General features: G+C 40.1%; 1 protein-coding gene and 1 pseudogene across 1 annotated transcript in view; one reads left to right on the plus strand and one right to left on the minus strand.

Annotated features, from left to right (window-relative positions):
* ITPK1 (inositol-tetrakisphosphate 1-kinase) overlaps positions 1-21979 on the minus strand; it is a 290317-nt gene that overhangs the window by 60677 nt on the left and 207661 nt on the right.
* On the plus strand, positions 2071-2425 carry LOC122740941 (annotated as a pseudogene).

Raw genomic sequence — 21979 nt, forward strand, 5'->3', positions numbered from 1 at the left:
ATGGTGTGCAGGGTAGCACACTGACCCCCCACCTGGCTACTTATAAGGAAGTGGGAAGGACCCTCTGGTGGGTTGTCTGAAAACAACATTAATGTCAGCATGTCAGTGGCTTATACTTTGGCTGGTTTTCTAGGCAGACACTCAGTGAACCACCCCAGGCCTGTCATCTCTCAGTGGGAACTATCATAGCCTGATTAAGCATTATATGGCTTACTAGACAGGCTATTTCCTTTCTGTCTGATTTATTTGGTGACACTTTTTAGGTTTCATGATTCCAGTTATTTTCTTTTTTGTCTGGTCACAGCCTTGAAAATGAAATGAAAACAGGCATAGACAGAGCCCAAAATTCCCAAACGGAAGAACTCAGCAACTATTGTTGCTGGAAATGCTAATTAACTGATGGTTGCAGCTGTTTAAGATTTTTTAACATCTAAACTCTCCTTCCTTCCCTGGGCCCCTAGAAAAAGAAGCTCATTATGGTTCAACAAAAGTTTTTCTTGTTAAAGAGGTGGATGGGACCTTAAAGATAAATCTATTCAGCTCTAACATTTTACAAATGAGGAAAATGAGGCCCAAAGAGGAAAAGTGATTAGCCCAAGACTGCTCAGATGATTTGAACAGATCCTTCAACTCCAAATTTAGCATACTTTCCCTTACAACCAAGATATGAGTCATGATCTATAGAGTAACATTTAAATTAATAGTAAGAAATATAGCAGCTCACCTTTAGTATACCTCAGAGGGATCCTCATAATGGCTACACAGTCCTTTGATACCTCCTAATTAACTCCCACACCACCTGATCACTCCATTCTGTCTGTCCCATAGCTCTTCTTCCTTCTGTGGCTAGACTCTTTGAGAAAGTTGTCTATAAGAGGTGCTTCCACTTCCTTTCTTTATAGTCTAGCATCTGACTTCTCCCATCGACTGAAACGACTAATAAAGGCTGGTTTTCACTCTGAAATGTATATTCCACCCTAAGTTACCAATGCTCTCTTAATTGTTAAATTGCCTTTTTCGATCTTCATACTCTATGCATTCTTTGATGATGTTGATAAACCCTGACGATATTTTATTCTGATACTATAACCCCCCCCAACTTGTCTCTTATTGCTTTTGGGGTGGTGGGGTTGTGTGAGGGAGGAGGATGCCAGGAAATTAAAAATCACCTACTGCAATAGGGGAAAGTGACCTTACTTGGGAGGAGCTGCCTTATAGAAGATCCAAGTTTTAGTTATTTTTCCTTTGGAGCAATAGTAAAAAATTCTTTCAATCATTCAACAAGCTTTTTTTTTGGGGGGGGGCAGGGCAATGGGGGTTAAGTGACTTGCCCAGGGTCACACAGCTAGTTAGTGTCAAGTGTCTGAGGCTGGATTTGAACTCAGGTACTCCTGAATCCAGGGCCAGTGCTTTATCCACTGTGCCACCTAGCTGCCCCCATTCAACAAGCTTTTAACTAAGTACCATTTATATATTATCACAGGGAAAGTGGGAAGCCAGCTCTTCTCATCCCATGTCTTGCTAGATCTATTTGTATATATACAAGGCATGTGTGTGTATATTATATATATATATATATATATATATATATATATATATATATTCTTACATGGGTGTGAGATAAAATTGTTAAAAGGATAGAAAGTAGGCTTACTCAGGGCGAACTTAAAAAAAAGGGGGGGGGGCAGGGCAATGAGGGTTAAGTGACTTGCCCAGGGTCACACAGCTAGTAAGTGTCAAGTATCTGAGGTCGCATTTGAACTTAGGTCCTCCTGAATCCAGAGCCAGTGCTCTATCCATATCGCCATCTAATATACTTTAATAAATACTTAATGCCCAAAGATTGGTGCTATATGTTTTCTAATTTAAGGCAACCACTCATTATATTTTATACATCACAGCTAGAATTTTAGACCTTATAGAAGTAACAGAAAGAAAACAAGATATTGAATAGCTTGAGTTCTTGGGGTGGGAAGGGAGGGAGGAAGAGAAGTTGGAACACAAAGTTGTTTTTTTTTTAAATTGATGTCAACTTCTCTCTTCCAGTGATGGACTCAACAGAAATTTAAAATGGTTCAACGTCTGACATATCGCCATAGGTTGTCCTATAGCATAGCTTCCAACAAAACTCAGCTCTCATGAACCCCAGGTAACAGAATTGTTTACCTTTATACTAAGAAAGTTGGAAAAGCACCAAAATCAGCCTATGGTGTGTGCCCAGGAAGACTTTGAGGTGTTCGTGCAGTGAGACCTAAAGTTCTTATGAGGCTATCAAAGACCAAAAAGCATGTCAGCAGGGCTTATGGTGGCTCCATGTGTGCTAAATGTGTCCTTGACAGGATCAAGCGTGCTTTCCTGACTGAGGAGCAGAAAATTGTTGTGAAGGTGTTGAAGGCACAGGCACAGAGTCAAAAAAGTAAATAAAAAGGATATGGTTTTTTGAATAATAAAGAAAATTAAAATGAAAAAAAATTGATGTCAAAATTTGTTTTTACATGTAATTTGAAAAATAAAATGTTAAACAAAGAAAAAAAAAAAGAAAAACTAGAGAAACAGAAACTGGGACAGTAGAAATAGGAGCTTACTTCACTAATGGTGCCAAAAGTCTACCCTTCCATGATCCCAATGGGTCAAGAAATAAAAAGGGGTCTCTGAGAAAGCCCCCAAAGAGAATGGCACAGTATATACATTAATGGCTGAAAGCAATTCTTAGTAAGAATATATCTGTGCCAGGAGAACATTGTACACAGTATCAACAACACTGTGTGATGATCAACTGTGATAAACTTAACTCTTCTTAGCAATAATACAATGGTCCAAGATAATTCCAAAGGACTCGTGATGGAAAATACCCTCCACATCCAGGAAAAAGAACTGTGGAACCTAGATGCAGACTGAACCATACTATTTCTACTTTTTTTGTTTTTCCCTTTTGTTCTGATTCTTCTTTCATAATATGACTAACGCAGAAATATGTTTAGAGTAATTGAACATATATAACCTATATCAGATTGCTTGCTGTCTTGGGGAGGGAAGAGGGGTAGAAAAATTTGGAACTAGAAATTTAAAAAAAAGAAAATGTTGAAAACTTAAAAAAAAAAAAAAAAGGAATATATCTGTGTCTCCTTTAGGATACAGCCCAGTCAATTCAGAAGCTTATTTCAATCTCTTAATTAAGTCCCTGAACTTCAGCCACAGATGTGGAAACTAAAATGTTTCACAAATGACTTCAGGAACTCATTTATGCTATGCCAAAGTTTGCTATGTCACCAATTACAGTGAGGGGGTTTCAATGGCAAACAGCAAGCTGTCATGAGAGACTGCTATCAGGATGTAATCAAGAGAGGAAAGACAAAGAGAGATATAGTTGTTGGAAAACCAGCATGTTGAATCTCAAACTGAGAATTTGCTTCCTTTTGGAAAACATTTTACAGGACTTTAACATCAGGAGGTGAATTTCCTCAAACACCTCTGCAGGAATCAAAATTAATTGAAGCTTTGTGCACAAGATAGGAAACTAATCTTTGCACGGTTCGTAAACATGGGATCCCACTTGCTATGGAAGCTCACAAATGCATGAGGGAGGCTTCTGCCTTTCCAAACAAAAGCTTTTATTCCAATGACCAAAATGACTACCTTGGTGCCTCTCAAGGTTCATTTATGAGTTTAGAGGAGGTAAAAGTATCATGAGAGAACATTTTAAAACTCCTTCCTCACAACTCTGAGTTAAGTGGCACAATTATTTTTATCACCATTTTATAGAGAGAACCAACTCAGGGGGTCTTCCTCCAAAATCAATCAATGAACCAAGGAGTCATCTATTATGGGCTATGTACTGGAGATACAAAGATAAAACTGAAAAAGTCCCTGCTTTCAAGGGTCTTGTATTCAAGCAGACAATAAATGACATCATAAACACAAAATAAATAAAAGGCTACTAAATACAAAGCATTTATAAAGCACCAAACAGGTAGTACTTGAGCTAAGTATTAAAGGAAGAGAGGAATTCTATCAGGTAGAAGTGAAGAGGGAGGGCATCCAGTGCAAAGGTCACACGTGCACACATAGGTGCTCGCGTGCTCTCTCTCTCTCTCTCTCTCTCCCCTCTCATTACTGTATTGCTGAGAATAACTAACTCATTCACAATTTGGTGAGGACGACACACATGGTCTCTTAACAGCCAAATCCAACGGCCTTTTCTAATCTTCATCTTTGTCCTCTTTAGATCATTTGACACTGTTGAGCACCCTATCTTCTGAAGGGACAGCTTCTGCTCTGGGCTACCATGTCCTGTTCTACCTGTCTGTTCTTCCTTTGCTGGATCAACAGAATATTATCCTGTGTTCTCAGCTTTCCCTACATTTCATCTCGGTGATCAATGCCCATGGATTCTAGTGTCAGCTATACATCCAGCCCTGCTCCCTCTCTTGACATGAGTTCAACATCACTACCTGACTGACAGAAATTTCCCAATGGATTTCCTATAGACATTTCACACTCAATATATCCAAAACAGAACTCATCATCTTCCCTCCTTCTAACCCAGCCTTTTCCCTAACTTCTCAATTTGTCAAGAGCATCACCAACTCATTTTACAGATGAGGAAACTGAGGCAAACTAGGTGAAGTTACTTAACCGTGGTTACAAAGCTAGTCACTCATTTTCCTATCTTTAACCCAAATTCAACCAGTGGTCAAGTACAGCTCATTCTACTCTCATAATATCCTTTATATCAATCACCCTATCTCCACTCACCACCACCATTTTAGCTCTGGTCCTCTTGAGCCATCTCTTGCTGAAATAAATAGCTTAAAATTGGTCTCCCTGTCTCCAGACTGACCCATCCATCCTCCACACAGCTGCCAAGGTGATAACCCTAAAGTGCAGGTCCAACCAGGTCACTCCTCTGCTCAAGCTCTAGTGTCTAACAAAGCCTCTAGGATAAAAGACCTACTCCTCCATTTGGCATTTAAAGTCCTTCACAATGTGACAATAACTTAACTCTCCTGGCTCATTACACATTATTCCTTGGCATACATTCTCTGCTCTAGTCAAACTGGTCAGCTTGCTCTTTTTCCTGTGCCTAAACTTACTCCCCATATTCACCTGAACATCTTCAAATTTCAAGCTTCCTTAAAAGTCCAGCTCAAGTGCCATTTCATCTTGCCACCAACCCAGGTTGCTGCACTGGGAAACAGTCTCATCCAGACCAGAGACAATGCTTCCTCCTGTGATAAATTAATCTATTCAGCTCAGAACCATGCCCTGGGTTTAAGCCTGATTGGCCAATGAGTCAGTGTGACCTTGCCAACAGAACTTCACCTGGCTGGGCCCCAAATATACTTCAGATCCATCCACCTACCTCAGTTGTCTTGGGATATGTTGCCTTCTGCTTTTCAGCTGAAATATACTGCCTTCCTCTCACTTCTTATCCTCACCCCCCCCTCCCAGTTTCTATCTCTGCCTCTAAGAATAATAATTATGTCAATAACCCATTAGAATATAAGCACAGTGCCTGGAACATTTGTTGTTGTTGTTCAGTCCATTTTAGTCATGTCCAATTCTTTATGACTTCACTTGGGGTTTTCTTGGCAGAGATACTGGAGTGGTTTGCCATTTCCTCCTCCAGCTCATTTTACAGATAAGGAAATTGAGACAAAGAGGATTTACTTGCCAAGGGTCACACAGCTAGTAAGTAGCTGAGGCCAGATTTGAACTCAGGAAGATGAGCCTTCCTGACATCAGGCCTGGCACTCTATCTACTGGTTCCATCTAGTTATCTAAAACAGCATGGACTCTTATATTTGTCTATCCCTGGTGCCTAGTACAGTATCTGGCATACAGATAGATGATGCTTAATAAATAAATCTATTCTTTTCCAACCTAGGAGACAACTCCTACATGAAGTCTTTACCAGTGCTCTAAAATGATTCTGTATTTGCTTTGTTTTTGTTTTTTTTAGTGAGGCAATTGGCGTTAAGTGACTTGCCCAGGGTCACACAGCTAGTAAGTGTTAAGTGTCTGAGGCCAAATTTGAACTCAGGTACTCCTGACTCCACCAGGGCCGGTGCTCTATCCACTGCGCCACCTAGCTGCCCCTGTATTTGCTTTGTAAATAAATTAATTTGTATGCGTGTATATGTTGTTCCTATAAGGTCCTAGAAGGCACAACTGCTTTATTAATGTAAGCCAAGTACTTACAAGGCAGAGTACATAATGGAAAGCCTAGCCCTTAAAGGCAGGACAACCTGGGTTCAAGTTTCACAACTGACACAAACTGGTTTTGTGACCATGGGCAAGTCACTTGACCTCCAAAGTGTTCTAAGGAACTCTTGAAAAAGATGTTGCCTGGGGCAGCTAGGTGGTACAGTGGATAAAGCACCAGCCTTGGATTCAGGAGGACCTGAGTTCAAATCCAGCCTCAGATACTTGACACTAGCTGTGTGAACCCTGGGCAAGTCACTTAACCCTCATTGCCCTGCAAAAAAAAAGAAAAAAAAAGATGTTGTCAGGGTCCACTGGTAAAGTAAAAACTCCTTACCTAGAGCTCACATACCAAAGAAATCACAGGTCCAATCCCTATTTGCAGTGCCTAACATATGAAATAAGCATTGAATAAATGACAGATGTGAGGAAGTGTGGTGGGTGAGATGGAAAGACGACTAAATCTGGCACCAGAGGACCTTAGATCAAATCTTAGTCCTATCATTTTACTACCTTTGTAACTCTTTTCTCCTAGCCTCAGTTTCTTAACCATGTGGTGAGGTCAAAAGGTTACTAAAAATGAATCAAAATTAATATATTAAATATATTAAAATATGACTCAAGATACCACCTGTGTGACCCTGGGCAAGGCATTTAAATTCTCTGTGCTGCAATTTCATTTGTAAAATGGGGCTGGATGAGATGACTTCTAAGATCTAAATTTGTAATCTGCTGCCTGTATGACTGATTTAAAAAAGAACTGTCTAAGGCACTAAGAGGTTGGTCACACAGTATATGTCAGAAACAGGCCTAGAGCCCCCGAGGCATCCTGACTCCAGGGGCCAACCTGCTATCTACTAACACTGAGCTGCTTCATGGTAGCAGGCAATGCAAAAACTTCAACTGTAGAAACAGAAGTTCAGAGAAGGGAATGATTCCTTCAAATCTCTTTTAGTAAGTCAATGCAGCAAGGCTCAGAACTCTACATCCCGACTTAGTTACCTTTAGTACTCACTATATGCTATGTAGACTATTTGTTGTTGTTCAGCCATGTTCGACTCCTGACTCCATGGCCTTTTGCCTGTGGGATTTTCTTGGCCAATTTCACTGCAACGTATTTGCCATTCCCTTCTCCAGTGTGTTCCCATTTTACAGAAGAGGAATTGTGGTAAATAGAGATTAAGTGACTTGTCCAGGGAGGGTTACACAGCCAGTAAGTGTCTGAGGCCAGATTTGAATTTAGATCCTCTGTCCTCCAGGCCCATGCTCTATTCACTACATCACCTTGCTGCCCCATATAGATTGTGAGAAAATAATTATTACTAATCAATTTCTTGGGGACACAATGATCTCCCCACCCTGAGAAACTTCATCAAATCTCATCTGGGACAAACCCAAGTGAACAAAAGGAATGGAAAGAGATTCTTTTGTCTAGATTCTAGAATGACTGATGGGATTAAATCACACATGGATAATGGACTGTGCCTTGAACAACAAGAGTAAGGGTTTTTTGTATTCTTTTCCCAGATGTCATTCCTAGAGAGTCCATTTTAATGTAGATCACCTCCAAGTTATGTCAACCAACAGAGTGATGCTAACCAATTAGATTTGTTTGATGTATAATGACCCAATTAACTTTGATCAATGTATAATGACCTGCCTTTATAAAAAAAAAAGGGGATAACCCCCCTAAAAAATGCCAAGCATGGGTTTCTGGGTCTCCCTTCTGGGTCTCCCTTCTGACTCTCTGAGACCACATGAGTCCTCTTGGGGGCTCTTTTCCTGCTAACTGCCATGCTAAAGCTCTCTCCCTGCTTTCTCTGCCACATGTGGTCAATCCTTTACTGATATAATTAGGGAGACATGTGTATATGTATTATAACTACCATTTGTTAACTGCCAAACCCAATGCCTTTTCTCAGTCCTCATTCATTCCCCTTGATGTCTCAGTAGTCTTTGACACCATTAATCACTCTCTCCTCCTTGATACTCTCTTCTCTCATCTGGGGACACTACTCTCTCCTACTCATCTGACTGCTCCTTTTATTCCCTCTCTGTCTCCTTTGTTGGAGTCTCTTCCACATCACCCCCTCTAACCCTAAATATCCCCCAGGATGAAGTCCTGGGCCCTCTTCTCTTCCCCCTCCATCCTACTTTGCTCAGTAATCTCAGCAGCTCCCATGGATTTGATCATTCTCAAACCTACCCTTCCTGCTCCAAACTCTGCTGCTTTCCCATTTCTAAATGCCTTTCCAACATCTTGAGTTTGATGTCCAGTAGACATCTTAAAATATGCCTCCTTCCCTCTTCAGGAACTACTTCATGCAGACCCTCCTCACTCACTGCCCCAAGCCTCTTCATTTCCATCCTTCCTCTAGTTGGTCATTAAAGTGCATATCTGATCATGCCACCTCCCTCCCACTCCAGTTCAACAAACGCCAGTGGCTTCTTTTCACCACCACAATCAAATACAAAATGCTTATTTGGCATTCATAGCCCCTCATAACGTAGGCCTCTCCTCTCTATCTTTTCAGCCTTCTTATACCTTATTCTACCATCATATACTCCTCCATCCAGTGACACTGGCCTCCTTGACTTTTCATGAACAGGACACTCCATCTCTCAGCTCTCGGCCTTTTCTCTGTCTCAATCACCTGGAATACTCTCCCTCCTTATCTCCATCTACTGCTCTCCCTAGATTCTTTTAAATCACAACTAAAATTCCATCTTCTATAGGAAGCCTTTACAAATCCCTCTAGTGTCTTCCCTCTCTTATTTACTTCCTCTTTATCCAGCAAATCATGTTTTCCACCAGAGGAATTTTTCCGTGACCCCAGGTATATAGGTATATAAACACATAACCTTTTACTGTTGCCATATTTTTCATGACCCCCACATTCAGTTATACAACCCCACATGGGGTCAAGTCCCACAGTTTAAGAAATTTTGCTGTCAATAGCTTGTTTGTACATATGTGTTTGCTTGTTATCTCTCCCATTAGATTGTGAATCCAATTGCCTCTTTTTGTATCCTCGGGCTTAGCACAGTGCTAAGTACAAAGTACTTAATAAATGTTAATTAACTGACTATCTACTGAGTACCAAAGGACAGCACACAAATAAATCAATGAATCAGTGACAACTTCCTACCACTCAGCATGTTAAAATCCATACATAACACAGTGTCTAGATGACCTCTTAAAGCTATAAACCCTATGAAACTATAGGCAAGCATTAGTATTGATAAGGCTACAAACAAAAGTGCAGAATAATTCATGAAGTTTAGAAGGACAGGGAACATACTAAACTATGGATTGGCATGCCAAGAATGCACACACACAAAAATAGGAATAAGATGAGTGTCAAATCACAGAATCTGATTGGAAGGGCCCCAATGTATATCTATCTGAAAAAGAGATCTGACAGATGATAATCCTTCCTTTAAAGACCTACAGCAAGGGGAACCCACTACCTTTGAGGCAGTCCTTCCTCTCTCCCAGGAGTTCTTCCCTAACACCAACCCGAAAACTGACTATTTATAACTCCTACCATGATTCTCACTTCTCCCTTCAGGGGCCTAGAAGAATCAATTTAACCCTGCTTTCCCAAGATGGCCATTTAAATACTTGAATAAAACTATCAAGTCCTTGGTTCTCCTGTGGTATAAACTCCAAGCTCTTCAGTCAGCAATGAGATCTGGTTAGAGCAGAGAGGCCACATTTGTTGGTGTGGGATCTAAGCCTTTTCCATTGTCTGTCTCTCTGTCTCTCTCTCTCTGGTGAGGTAATTGGGGTTAAGTGACTTGCCTAGGGTCACACAGCTAGTAAGTGTTAAGTGTCTGAGGCCACATTTGAACTCAGGTCCTCCTGTCTCCAGGGCCAGTGCTCTATCCACAGTGCCACCTAGCCGCCCCTTCCATTGTCTCTTTACCTGCCTCCCACCCTGACTGTAGCCACAATTACCCTTACTATATGGTATGTCAGGTTAATCCTTGGGGAGTGCAAACCATCTTTTGATAGGAGGCTCAAATGCTTCACCCTCCAGGAAGCCTTCCTTATTCCTTGAAGCTCTTGGATCTCAGAACTTCAGTCCTAGTACAAGGCTTTGCCTATAGTAGGTTTTCAATAGAAACTGAACAAAGATGATCTGCCTTTAAAAAAAAAGTGTCTCTATTACATGTTATTTATAGATAATTGATAGCTAAGCATGAATAGTTAAATAATAGTTAAATCCATTCATTTCTGGCTCTCAAAGAAGATTAACCAAACACAGCATATTCCAGACACAGATAAATCTCCCCTGATCTCCTCTTCCATTTGATTGCTCCTTCAAATGTGATTCAACTTGATCAGTAAACCAAAACTTCAAAGATTGATCACAGGAAGGAAATTCAGGAGGTCAGCTGTGGGATGGGGCCTTCCTCGGCCTGTGTTGTAGCTCATGTGTTGATAACACTGCTTTTGAGGGCTTGAACAACAAATTTACAATGATTAACCAAAACTTTTTTTTTTTTAACTACCAGCTGAGGAGTTGCTGTCCTTAGCAAAGAACAGTGCAACAAGGAAAGATCACCAGAGAGTTTATGGCCTGGCAGGAAAATAGATCTGTTCAACTTCACAAACTTTTGTTAAGTACTTACTAGGAGAACAGCTAGGTGGCACAGTGGATAGAAAGGTGGGCTTGGGTTAGGAAGAACTGAGTTCAAGTCCCACATCAAACTTTTACTTTATTTGACCCTGGGAAAGTCACAAAGTCTTTCAGTTTCCTCAACCATTAAATGGAGATATTAATAGCATTTACCTTGCAGAGCTGTGAGGATCAAGTGAGATAATATACGTAAAGTACTTGGCACAAAGTAAACAATGTGTAAATGCCTAGGTATGAAGAGGAGGAGGAGGTAAGGTACTGAGAAAACAATGACAAGAATGAGAAAATCTAGCCCTCAAGTAGCTAATTTAACAAGTAGCAATAACAATATTACAGAACCTACCTTCCCAAAATTCCTTCTACTTTCACATTTGCAAAGACAGAAAATCTATGGCTAAATTTCTACAATCTCCCACTTTTTAAACTTTAGATATATATTTATCTATCTAAAGGTGAGAAGCTGTCACTTACTTAGATTCATTCCTTCTTTTCAGTACTATAGCAAAGTTACGATCTCCAATTAACCAATCTCCCTGCTGCCAGACTTTCTCGCTCCATCTCTCCTCACAAGTCCCATCCATCAACATCCATGCATTATGTCCATGAGAGGAAACTTGCAAAGGCCCAATTCTGATTTGTATCATTCTACTTCACCTTTTTAATAGCTCATATTCCCTACCAAACTAAATCTTACTTAACTTGGTAATAAAGATCCTTCCTGAACCTAACTTTCCAGGCTTATCTCATACCCCTAATACTCCCTCAAGACTTTTTACTTAGCATACCTTAAAATGATAAATAATATTTATCTAAAACCATCAGCGAGCATTATCTATAATGGGGATAGGCTAGAAGCCTTCCAAATACAATCAGGGGTAAAGTAAGGATATCCATTGTTACCTCTATTATTTATTATTATTATTGTTGTTAGCTACAGCAGTAAGAGAAGAAAAAGAAATGAACGGAATTAGAATAGGTAATGAGGAACAAAAATATCACTCTTTGCAGATGATATGATACTTAGAAAATCCTGGAGACTCAATTAAAAAACTACTTGAAATTATTAACAACTTTAGCCAGGTTACAGGATACAAAATAAATCCACACAAAACATCAGCATTTCTATATATTACCAACAAAAACAGGAGAACAAGACAATCCCAAAGGACCAATGTTGAAGCATACTATCCACCTCCAAAGAAAGAACTGATATTGACTGAACCACAGACAGAAACATGCTATTTTCCACTTTCTTTCATTTTTTCTTTTATTCAAGTTTTCTTGTAAAAATTACTAATATGGTAACTTTTTACATGATTGTACAAGTATAACCTTTATCTTCTTACTGCCATGGGGAAGGGTGAGGGGAGAGAGTGAAGGAGGGATAGAATTTGGAACTCAAAATTTTAAATAAAAATGGTTTAAAAAAAAAAAAAGAAGAAGACAACTCTCCATGGGGGCCAAACTGAATTATTTGTCATGCCTTGAAGGCAGACCAAGCTTTCTATCTGAACCTTTGCTTATCACCAATCAGAAATATCTTCCCCTCTAATATCTGCTTATTGACATCCCACCATCTTTCAACAAACCAGTTCAAATTCTGAGCTCCTCCCTGATGCCTCCAAAAGAGAAGAGGCAGGAGAGGGGGTTGGGATAATGATGTTTGGAAAGCTGACCTGGAAACCTGGGTTTAAGCTGGTGGTATGACCTACTGGTGGTATGATCTTTACTTATTAACCTCTCGGATTGCTCTAGACAACTAAGCCTATAACTTGCAGAGTGAAAGCAAAGGTCCAGACCCTCTCCCCTCTCTACTTTCTAGTCCTCTTCCAACACCTTGGGGTAGATAGGTAGTACAATGGATAGACTGCTGAACCTAGAATTAGCAAGACCTGAGTTCAAATCCAACCTCAGACACTAGCTGTGACCCTGGACACACACACACTGCTGTCATCCTTAGTTTCTTCATCTGTAATAGGGGGATAATGATAACGCCTGCCTCCCAGGGTTGCTCTGAAGATCGGCTGAGATATTTGTAAAGTACTTAACACAACTCCTGGCACGTAGTAGGCACTATATATTTTTATATAGTCATCTTAATAAAATTTGTTTTATTTATATGGATATAGAACTCATGATTGATATATATATATATAAAAACACTTTACTTTAAACATCAGTATAAACTAAACTTATTGATAATTTATAATCAGTGGCATCCCTGACCTAAGAAATGAAAACTTTACAAAGCATTAGAAAGCCAATGAAGGGGCAGCTGGTAGCACAGTGGATAAAGCACCAACCCTGGATTCAAGAGGAACTGAATTCAAATCCAGACTCAGACACTTGATAGTTAAGTAGCTGTGTGACTCTGGGCAAGTCACTTAACCCTCATTGCCCCACCCCACCCCACCCCCAAAAAAGGTCAATGAACTAACAAATGCTTCATGAAGGTATATATAAGTGAAGCATGTTGGATTTAGAATGAGAAGATCTGGATTTGCATCTTCTATTTACTACCTCTGGGACCTGGGGCAAGTAACCACCTCTGAGGTGCTAAAATTTCTTAATCTGTAATGAGTATTGAACTAGATGACCTTGCTGGTTCTGTAAATCTATGATCTTAAGAATTAGATAGGGGCAGCTAGGTGGTGCAGTGGATAGAGCACCAGCCCTGGAGTCAGGAGTACCTGAGTTCAAATCCGGCCTCAGACACTTAACACTTACTAGCTGTGTGACCCTGGGCAAGTCACTTAACCCCAATTGCCTCACTAAAAAAAAAAAAAAAAAAAAAAAGAATTAGATAAAATCATCAATTAGCTGGACTCTTCAACAAATGCCTGTAAAAAGGACAGAGGGAAGAGTTGGAAATAAAATGGTTAATGTGTTTTGAAATGAAGTCTATTTTCCCAACATGAATGCCTCCCCAAAAGGAAGCTGAGACAGGACCAATTGCTACTCCACAGAACAAAGTCTTGCAAAGCTAAGGCTAACAAATGACTGCATTTCCTTCCCTCCTATACAGATTAAATTTAAAATTTTAATTTTAAAAGTTAGAAAAAATAAGTTTCCAACATGTTGGCCCTAGAAAACATTAGAATACAGGACACCATGTCCATCCTCTAATGTGACCTCGGTAATGATTTGGAATAAGGGTCAGAACTTTTGAATTTTACTTTTTAGAACCTGCTGAAGTTAAGGGTATGAATCTATGATTAAAAAGATAAGTTTTCACTCTTAACACCATGCTAGGCCCATTTATGAATCTAGATTTCTCATAAAGAGGATATGACATTCATTCATTTCATTCATTCGATGGTTATTAGTCCCATGTACGTTTCATTTATGATTTCTTTTTTTTTTTTTGGTTGTTGTTGGGGTGTTTTTTGTTTTGTTTTTTTGTGGGGCAATGGGGGTTAAGTTACTTACCCAGGGTCACACAGCTAGTAAATGTCAAGTGTCTGAGGCCACATTTGAACACAGGCCCTCCTGAATCCAAGGCCGGTGCTTTATCCACTGCACCACCTACCTGCCCCCTCATTTATGATTTCTTGAACTAGAAGCTCTGGAAAACCAGGCTTTGATGAAGTCCATTGGGATTCAAATGGAGCTATCTGACTGTGCCTTAAACCCAAATCACTCTGGTTCTCACAGACTAGACAATAACTGGTCCCAGGCCAAGCCTGACTTGGTCACTGTTTGGGTTTTGATGGCTCAGAATGAGTGTAAATAGCATTTGTTTTTGTTCTGACCAGAAACCCTGAGAGTTGTCCCTCCCAGATTTTTTTTTTTTTTTGAGTAGGAAAACTAGGCCATCTTTGACCTCATTTCTTACCTAGTCAAAATTAAATCACTGAATCACTGAATGGGCATTGCCTCAGACAAACTGAGACCTGGAAAAAGACCTTAGCTTAAAAAGACCAAGGTCTCCCCACTATTTCTGAGGCCATCTCCAGTTGTATTGACCTATGTCTTGCCAGTGTACTCAGATGAGTTGCCCCCCCCCCCTCCCCGCTGGTGACTTTATATAGCCCTGTCTCACTTAAATGCAGTTTACTTGCAAATCAAGACATCACCCATCTGATGTCATTGGTCCTCTTCAAGAAGGAGAACAAAGGACAAACAACAATGATGACAACAACAAACAACTGTGTGCTAAATCCCAAAGAACCTGATGGGAGAAATATAACACGGAGATATTGATCCTATATTTATAAAAATGTCGGGTTTGGTTTTTTTAAGATTCCTATAAAAGGATCTCTAAATAATTATGACGTATAATATTGGTCCTAGAGAAAATAGGATGAAAATATATCTTCCTCTTTTTTTTCAAAAGGAGGGTGTGGGTGATGGTCACATATTGTGTCAGTCAGTCAAGGCATGAAGAGAACAGCAAGTAGAGTAGTCGCTATGTGGCCTAGATCTACTTAATTGTTTTTCATTGGTACTAGGTAGGGGTGGGAGAGGGGTAGAGGATTTCTATCCAGAAATGACTGTGGTGTAGAAATTATAATCTCTATGGAGATTACTGCCAAATCCATTTTTGTTCGGCTGTGTTTCAATTGTGCTGGACTCCTTATGTCTTCCACCTATCCTTCTAAATGTATTTCATGTAATTCCCCTTAACATGACACATTGTAACCAAACTGCCCTGCACTACTAGTTGTTCCCAAAGCTCAAAACTTTCTCTCTGATCTCATTGTATTTCCAAAAGCCATCCCTCAAAGGATGGCATGCCCTCCCTTCTCACCTCATTCTGAAAATCTTTATGTTCCTTCAAGACACAGCTTTAGTGCCGCCTAATTGGGGAAGTCATCTGTGATTCTCTCAGTGGCTATAGTGGAAATGGAAGAGAAGGGACCAAGCACGTAGTAAACCCCTACTATATGCCAGGCACTGTGCTTAGTGTTTTACATATATTATCTCCTTTGATCCTTAAAACAACCCCACAGAGTAAGTATGATCCCCATGTCACAGTTGAAGAAACTGAGGCAAACAGAGGTGAAGTGACCTGCACAGGGTCACACAGCTAGTAAGTGTCTGGGTCTGGATTTGAATTCAGATCTTCCTGACTCCAGGCCCAGTCCAATATCCACTAAGTTTAAAAATATCTTCTTCAAATTACCTTATCTTACTCAACTATGAATATGCTGCATCTCCACAGCTGAAATGTTTTTAGTTCCTTTTTATTCCCAGAAACCAGTACAGTATATGGTATATAGAGCCTAGCATGTTGGTTTAATAGAAGCTGAACTGAACACACCACTGCTGGTTTTTTACAGCTAAGCTGGGCAGATCACAGCCACTCTGCTCCCAGAATACTAATCCTCTGGGCTTCTATGTTGGATTCTGAGAGGACAGAATAGAACACAAATGTGAGATGTCATTAGATGGGGCAGAAGGAGTGCTTTGGTGTTGGAAGGAGAGAGCAGCACAAAAGAGTTTCTCTCTTGCCTTTGATGTCTGCCAAATTTAAGAACAAAAGAAAAGCAAGGCTCTGAATTTCAACCTAAGCTAGGCTGCTTGCATAGCAAGGACTTTTGTTACTAGGCTTTTTAATGTTTCTCACACTCTAATGTTATAAACCCCACAAAAATTATGCTGATATTTCTTGGCTCCATTTTTTCCTTCCAATTAATCTCTTAGTGATCAAAGCCTTGCCTTCCCAAACCCCATCAGCTTCATCCATATCAGATATTTCAGGACTCTAGAGCAATGGGAGCCACATGTATCTTCTCGCTATCCCCAGCCCCTACCCCTACCCCCACTGCCCTGCCCTCTAAAAAATAAAAACAAACCAAAAACACAATACACACAATACACACACACACACACACACACACACACACACACTCCCCTCAACTCTAATCTGTGAGCTCATTTTGGAATTCCAATGATCACACATCACTCACTTGGGACTTCAAATCTGGACCTGGTTATAGTTCAATACTATATATTCTGGGATGAGGTCAAACATCACCCCAACCCAAAGAAATTCCTGGATCTTTTGTGTATCCTGAGAACATAATTCTCAGCTCAGTCAGCTGATGAGAATTCTATACAGGAAAAAACAATGGTGATAATCAGAACTGAGTTTTGCAGGACATACAACTAGTGAGTTATATCTAGTCATATCTTGGAAGAGCTGACACCAAAGTTTGCAAAGCCCCACTCCCTATCAGAATCTTTTTTGATTCCCTTGTTTAGTATCATAGTTTTCCTCAATAGGAATAACCCAGACCATACTTCCATTAAATGAGTTATTATCAGAAACCTGCCAGGTCAGGTTAAAGTGACAACCAACTGCAGGTGTCTCTGAGCTGTCACTTGGGTTACCTTCCAATGAACTGTTTGGTGGGAGACTGCTGTCTTGGCAATGTGAACAAGAAAAAAATGTTATTTGGGAAGTTATAGCACACAGGGATAACCGCACCTGATATCGTTAATTAACACTAAGTTAACAAAATTAATATTACAGAGAATCATCAGTTCCAGGAGAAGCACTTTCCATAGAACCATAGCTAAAGAAACACAGGACCAGAGTTGAAAAGGCAAACAAGATCCACACTAGTAAGGAACTTGCCCTAGATTACAGTTAACATACAAAACCAGAATTCAGAGGGTCATAGTGTTCAAGCTGTTAAAGCAACTGAGATTATCTATTTCTGCCCTCCTTTTGTTTTACAGCTAAAGAAATGGAGATAGAAAGGAGTGAAGGGAAGGTGACAGTGGATGGCCCCAGTTCACACAGTGACATAGCTAGAATGTGAACCTACATCCTTTAACTCCAAGTCAGCATTTGCCATAATACTTGGTATTCCAAGGTACAGGACAAGGCATACAATCAGAAGTCAGCACAGAGAAAGGTAATGCCAGACAGTTTTGTTGAGGAAAAATACCCACAACAAAGAAGTGCAGTGAGGGGCACTGGCGACAGCTCAGGTCAGGTGGCAATTTATAGGGTTCTTACGTGGCCCAAGAGAAGGGGGAATGTTCCTTTATAACATTTTTCCATGACACCATACTGCCCTAGAGTGAGGACTCCTTTCTTGTACGGCTGGGACTACATGGTCAAGAAAGTTCACTGCAACTCTTACTTAATGTGATTCTATAATTCATCTGGTCTGAGAATCACAGAATCTAAGAAATGGAAGGGACATTAGAAGCTGTCTGATTCAACCTGTTGTTGGAATGAGAAATCCCTCTATACCATTTCTGAAAAGCCCACATCTGGCCTAGGCTGAAGCCAATGACGACAGAACTATCCCACTCTACTATTTATTGGTGGGCTCTAATGGTTAGGTTGTCCTTTCATCAAGACTAGGATTTGAGATCAGCAACAGCAACTCATCAGTCATATTTATAGAAGTTCTTTTCTAGTTGCCAAAAATTGAAAACTAAAGGGGGGGGGGGTGTCCCACCTTATGGAGAATGGCTAAACAAACTGTGGTACATAAATATAATAAGAAATTATAAAAGTAACCGTTTCAGATGAAACAGATCTCTATGAACTGATGCACTGAAGTGAGCAGAACGAAGTGAACTATTTATACAGGATTCATAAGACCTGACAAATGAATGGCTGGGGGAAGAGGGAGTGGGGAAGAAGAGTAGTGAACATGGAAGGCATTATCCTCAAGAAAAAATAGAGAAGCTAGGAGGAGGGGAGGCTATGGGGAAGAAAAAAAGTTATTTTTTGAATATACTCAATTTACTCTATCTGGAGGCCATCCATTTATAGACATTAAATCACTGGTAACAACACTCAAAAACCATCTGCTGGTACTGGTTAAAAAAATAAAGGTAGGTTAAAGAAGCAAAACAGACAAGGGATTATCATGTGAGATTCTGTATTTAATGATGATGATGATAGCATTTATCTAGTGCTTTCAAGTCTGCAAAACACTTTACAAATAGCTCATTTCTTATTTTCACAACAACACCTGAAGTAGGTGTTGTTATTAGCCCCAATTTACAGACAAGGAAATTGAGGAAGACAAGGGTAAAGAGATTTATTTGTCCGGAGTCACATAGCCAGTAAGTGTCTAATGATAAATTTGAACTCATGCCTTCCTGATTTCAGGTCTAGTCTGATAAGAGCCACATAGCTGCTTAAAAAAAAAGGATAATAATAGCTAGCTTTTATGTTATCTTTAAAGTTCATAAGGCCCTTTACATATGTTATCTCACAACAATTCTGTGAGATGGGTGCTATTTTTATCCACACGTTACATAAGAAGAAACTGAGGTTGAGAGGTTAAGTGACTTGCCCAAGGCTGACAATGCCACTAAGTATCCAAGGCAAGTTTTGAACTACAGCCTTCCTGACTACAAGTCCACTATACTGTGGCACCTATCAGCCTACAGACTCAACAACTTTTAGTAACCAGATTTTCTTTCTTTTAAAAAAAAAAATAAAAGTATTTTATTATTTTCCAGTTACATGTAAGGATAATTTTCAACATTTGTTTTCATAGGATTTTTAGTTCCAAATTCCTCTCCCACCCTCCCTTCCCTCCCTCCTCCCCAGGACGGAAAGCAATCTGATATAGAGTAACCAGATTTTCAAAGTAAAAGTAATGTACTATTCCAGTTGTGGTATCCTTTGTGCCTCATAAAAAAGAACAATAATCTCAGTTGATCTTTTGATAGTAATTCATATACATACACACAGAGTTTTGTTACCTCATTTGAGACTGAGGGGGTTTATCTCCATGTCACAAATGTGGAAACTAAGACTCAGCCCGGAGAAGTGACTTGACCACAGTCCCAGGGCTAGTTAAATGACAAAGGCAGGACTAAAATCCATGTCTCCCAACTTAACAGCACACCCAGACTGCCTTCCACCCTGGGGAGCGCTGCCCCCCTCTCCCCCAGGAGGCCATAACAGGGCACTCTTCCAATCTGCAACAGGACACAAGACCACAGGAAAGAAAATAAGTCATATTTCAAAAGAGAGACAAGGCCCTGAAGCAGATTCTAGCCCTTTGGGAACACCATGTTCACTCTCTGGCTCTATTTCAAACTGGCTAGACAAGCAACCTCAGTGTTGTTTCACATGCCTGCTGCTGTCCACACAAAAAAACAAAAAACAACCATTCCCCTCATTAGAGGAGCATCAAAAACAAAAATCCACACTGTAAAGCTAGCCTATTGTTATTCTTTCTTATCTCCATGGCTCCCTTGTCACACAGCATATGGTCTAGCACAGAATAAGCATTCAATAAACCTTGCATATAGGATTGTGGTAAATAAGATTGAGAGCAGTGGGTCTGGAATCAGGAAGATCTGAGTTCAAAGCCAGCCTCAGACCTTAGCTGTGTTTCCCTGGCAATCTGTTTGCCTCAGTTCCTTCAACTGTAAAATTAGAATAATAACAGCACCTATTTCAAAAGCTTGTTGAGAGGATCAAATGAGATGATATTTATAAAAGCACTTTAGGACAGGACCTGGTGCTTAGGAAGTACTATACAGTAGGGGCAGCTAGGTGGTGCAGTGGGGATTCAGGAGGACCTGAGTTCAAATTTGGCCTCAGACCCTTAACACTTACTAGCTGTGTGACCCTGGGTGACCCAATTGGCTCACCCAAAAAAACAGAAAGAAAGAAAGAAGAAAGTACTATATAAATGCTTAATTCCTCCGCTATTCTCCCAATCTCTGAAATCACCACCATGTTGTTGAATGACTGCCCATCTTTAGACAAGGATGGGTTAAAAATCTCCCATGGGAGGGAGAAGGTCCCTACACCGAAGAAATCACAGGTTTTTATTTCCCCATATTATATACCAGTTATTTGTATATGTGTAATATCATTTTAGTTAATTTAGTAGTGGGTGTACTGTTAAGGAAACATGGATTTTAGTCCAACTTTTGTCATTTAACTAGCCCTGGGACTGTGGTAAAGTCACTTCTCCAGGCTGAGCTCCATGAAGGCAGATACCATGTTTTATAAAGATGGAAATGGAAAACTGACCAGTAGTTACTGTACAGTGGGGCCTGGAGTCTGAGAAATAAGAGACTGAATTTAACTCTTATCTAGAGAACTATGAAGAGAATACTTGAGAGACTTTAATCAATACTTGATATGAATTGAATGGTGAGATGTTTCTGGAAGAGAAGTCATCTGCTATTATAGTGGGAGTTTAAGGTGATTCTGGTTATGATATTTTTCAAAGCCCAAGGGAAAGAGTTTCAGGGAAAAAAATCTCTGATCTTTCCTCTAGATCTAGTTTTTCCATATTAATCAGATAGCAACTCTAAAACCTTTAGGAGTCAGATCAGAACAATGTAATACCGAATATAGCTCCTTTCTCGAAGAGAACAAGAGAAAATATTTGAGCCAGAATGCTTTGGGGGGAGAAGAAAGTGGAGAAAGAGAAAAAAAGGGGGAGAGGGTAGAAGAAGGAAGAAAGAGAAGAGAGAGACAAAGGAGGGAAGGAGATAAAAAAGAGAAGGAGGGGGAAGGAGGAAGAGAAAAGGAGAGGAGAAAGCAGTAGATGAGGGAGGAAGGAAGGGGGAAAGAAAACAGGAGGAAGAAAGGGAGAGAGAAATGAGAATTTCTTTTAAATATGGCTCACAAAGCACAAAAATAAAACACAAGGCTTTCTTCATCTGTCTTCCAACTGGAGAGCCAATGTGACAGAAGGCCAGAGGACTTGAATTCTCAGAGGACCGCTCAAAGCTACCTACTACTAACAAGAAAGGAATAGGGAGACTGGTTCAAGCTGGTACTGAGAGTTTGTGCTGGGTGGTGGTCTTTTGAGCCTTCAGATCTTTACAGATCCCTGAGGGAGTTTACTTTACAGGAGGGCAGAATGCTGCCAGCCTTGGCAAGGAGAAACAAGTGTCCTGTTGTACATATCTGGTCCCAGTTGTTCCTCCACCAAGAAATTTTGAGTCTCTCCTAAATTGCTAATTCTTCCTTGTTCACATGGCATTCCATGATTATCCAGTCTCTATCCCTCCTTACCAAATCCATAAGAAGATAGAACCATCCAAAACATGATAAAGGCTCAGCAACATGTACACAGAATTCAATCAGAACAACTTGGGTAGGTCCTGACTCTGATATTTACTACTAAGGTAATCTTGGGTGGCTCCTCAAGGAACCTCAGTACCCCAATGTATAA

The sequence above is a fragment of the Dromiciops gliroides genome, chromosome 2 (assembly GCF_019393635.1).
Source record: "Dromiciops gliroides isolate mDroGli1 chromosome 2, mDroGli1.pri, whole genome shotgun sequence".
In the NCBI taxonomy this organism is placed as follows: Eukaryota; Metazoa; Chordata; class Mammalia; order Microbiotheria; family Microbiotheriidae; genus Dromiciops; species Dromiciops gliroides.